The 3,726-nt window shown below is 39.8% G+C and overlaps 1 pseudogene; it reads left to right on the plus strand.

Annotated features, from left to right (window-relative positions):
- LOC102185700 lies at positions 2,085 to 3,025 on the plus strand (annotated as a pseudogene).

The raw sequence follows: 3,726 nt of genomic DNA on the forward strand, positions 1-3,726 counted from the left end.
TAGTGAGAATTGATTTGGAAAGACCGCCTTCTGACTGATCCTTAAATCCTTGAATATCTGAACATACAGGACCTTCAAGAGTCCTGCTACGTGGGACCTCTAACCTTTAATGCTGAAACATCTAGAGCCAGTTGGTTCTAGGGATGTGGAAACAGAGATGACCTTACCAGATATATTAGTGTGAGCAAGAAGTCTTCATTATTTGATGGAGGGAATTTCTGGCAGGCAAGACCCTATTGTTCTAAAACAAGGAAGTTCCAAGTGGAATGTACTGTTCACAATAACATTCTAAATTCTTCTAGATACAAGGTTGACAGATTTAGCAAGCAAAACTACAGAAAGGTAAATTTAATTTGAACTTCTGATAAACAATGAATGTTTAGTATGAAAACCTCCATAGAATACTTGGGATGCATTTGTAGCAGTGCTCTTGCCTGGAAAATCCCATGGACCGAGGAGCCTATGGGCTGCAGTCCATGGAGTCACTGAGGGTCGGACATGACCAAGCAACTTCACTTTGACTTTTCACTTTCATGCACTGGAGAAGGAAATGGCAACCCACTCCAGTGTTCTTGCCTGGAGAATCCCAGGGACGGGGGAGCCTGGTGGGCTGCCGTCTATGGGGTCGCACTGAGTCGAACACAACTGAAGCGACTTAGCAGAAGCAGCAGCAGAGATTTAAATGTAACTGGGCTTCCTATCTGTGTGTCAGTTTAAGAAATCTCATCATTTTTTTTTCTATATTAAGAACTCCTTTATTTTAAGTGTCATCAGAGTGTGGAGAATCTCAATTTTCATCCATGCTTCTGACAATTTGAGTATTCTAGGTGCCTAAGGAAGAGAGAATCATCTAGACAAGTGTCAATATTTAGGACTTTTAATCATATTTATTTCTAAAAAGAGCTTTCCCTAACATCTGTTCTTTATGTTCCATCTTTACACAGATCAGAAGATCTCTGCAGCCCACACATAAATATTGGACTAACTTTTATAGCTTTATAGCATGGAATTTGTCTTTAAAGTGGCCAAAAAAATTTAGCAAAATGAGGGGTGAAATGTGATCTTTACAAAGTAGAAATGCTCATATCTCCATCTGTAATGTGAATCACAGCCTGGTGTAGAGATGGGTATGTCACTGGGAATTAAGGAATACAGGCTCTAGCTGTAGTTGAGCATCAGTGCCTATATGTCACCAGGCAAGTCATAGCTTCTTCAAGTTTCTGTTGCTCGCATGTAAAGAAAAGCCACTCAATAGGTATTGTTTCACAAAAGCTGTAAATCATTATTTAATTTGCTAGCTGACCTTTTCAGTCAAAAAAAGAGGGATGATGATTAAAGTGCTAATCAGATATTTAAAATATGAGCATAAGTAAGTAAGGTTTCCTGGTGGCTTCATTAAAGGATCCACCTGCCAATGCAGAAGACGTGGGTTTGATCCCTGGGTGAGGAAGATCCCCTGAAGAAGGAAATGGCAACCCACTCTAGTGTTCTTGCCTGGAAATTCCATGGATATAGGAATCTGGTGGGCTGCAGTCCATGGGGTCACAGAGTCAGACATGACTTACCAATTAAACAACAATAAGTAAGTTGTTATTACTTACCACACAGACTAATCTTTGTTTACATCACAAATATGCACATATTTTATGTAAAACATTTCTGATTGTAGAAGTTATTTCAAGTCTTTTCATTTTTTATTAATGACTGTATCAGCTAAAATTATTTCATTTTGCAGAATTCATGGGGTTCATATTTGAATGTCTCACATGAGGATTTGATTACATGTTACAGGCAAAATTGCTTGATTTGTAATTATAACACTTGTATGTCATTAAAATTATATTTCTGAACTTGAACAGAATTAAGTTTTAAATTCTTGAGGAAAAAATTAACGAGTAGTTCTTTTCTGAAGCAGTAGCTATTTTTGCCTTGGATGATGAACCCCTATCAAGATTATAACACAGATTCATTTTGGCTCATTTCATATCCCCTCTGCACAGGGCACGGGTAAGCATGATTTATGTGTCAGTCACTCCTAATATATTATTTCCAAGACAGATGTTCAGATCTGTCCATCAGGAAGCATGTCTCTGACCAAGAGAAATATAACCGTTGGGGTCACATTCACCCTCTTGGGTTTCTCAGACTACCCAGAACTGCAAGCCTCCCTCTTCTTGGCATTTCTGGCCATCTACAGCTTCAGCATAGCAAGGAACCTTGGGATGATGGTCATCATCAAAGTTAACCCCAAACTGCACACCCCCATGTACTTTTTTCTCAGCCACCTCTTATTTGTGGATTTCTGCTATTCTTCCATCATTGCTCCCAAGACGTTGGTGAACCTACTTGCAGAAGGCAGAGCATTTCATTTGGGGGATGTATGGTGCAGTTCTTTCTCATTCGCACCTTTGTGGTGACTGAATTAATCCTGTTTGCTGTGATGGCCTATGACCGCTTCGTGGCTATTTGCAACTCTCTGCTCTACACAGTCGTCATGTCCCAGAGACTCTGTGCCGTGTTAGTGGTCGTGTCATCTGCAGGGGGAGGAGCTTGCTCCTTGACTCAAGTGTTCTCCTGTCAAATTATCTTTTCATGGTTTCAACACAATCAGTCACATCTTCTGTGAGCTTTCTTCCTTGATTTCCCTCTCTTATTCTGACTCTTATCTCGGCCAGCTGCTTCTTTTCACTGTCGCCACCTTTAATGAGGTGATGACATTGCTCGTCATTCTCACATCTTGCATGCTCATTGTCACCACCTTGAAGATGCAATCAGCTGGTGGTCACTGCAAAACCTTCTCCACCTGTGCCTCCCACCTGACCGCCATCAGCATCTTCCCGGAACCATCCTCTTCCTCTACTCCATGCCCAACTCCACACCCTCCAGGCACACAGTCAAACTGGCCTCTGTGTTTTACATGGCGGTCATCCCCGTGTTGAATCCCCTGATCTACAGTCTGAGAAATAAGGATGTCAAGGACACAGTCAGCAAACTAACGAAAACAAAATTGTTTTCAAAATTGTAGCTAAATATTTACTTTGGTTATTAAAGAACATTTTTCTGATTTTGAATGGATTCTGTGTCAAAAATTCACTTAAAAATCACTTTAGATTTGAAAAATAGCAATGGAAAAAATATGAGTTTTAGATCAGGAGACTATACCTGGTTCTGACTAAATAAGTCAGAGAAGATGAATTGACCTGACTCAGTCATTATCTACAAAACCAGTTTAATATGATTTTGTTCATAAAGTGGTATATAGAACAAAAGAATATAGATAATACATCAAACATATTGTATATGTGCAGTAAACTCTAGTTCTGTTATTCCTTTTTTCTGAATGACTAACAAGTAGTCTTAAATAAATGACCAAATTTACACTTTAAATTTGGTGAATAGATGACAGGGAAAGATATAGTTTTACTTTCAGGAACCTCCCAAGCCAGTGGTCATGCATCTTTTACTTAGCCTTGAAGGATAGACAGATTTTTAAAGAGAAACAAAAGAGAATGACATAAGTTTTACTTGGAAGTGAGAGTTGGACTGTGAAGAAAGCTGAGTGCCAAAGAATTGATGCTTTTGAACCGTGGCATTGGAGAAAACTCTTGAGAGTCCCTTGGGCTGCACTGAGATCTGACCAGTCCATTCTAAAGGAGATCAGTCCTGGGTGTTCGTTGGAGGGACTGGTGCTGAAGCTGAAACTCCAATTGTTTGGCCACCTCATGC

This window comes from Capra hircus, chromosome 24 (genome assembly GCF_001704415.2).
Source record: "Capra hircus breed San Clemente chromosome 24, ASM170441v1, whole genome shotgun sequence".
Lineage (NCBI taxonomy): Eukaryota > Metazoa > Chordata > Mammalia > Artiodactyla > Bovidae > Capra > Capra hircus.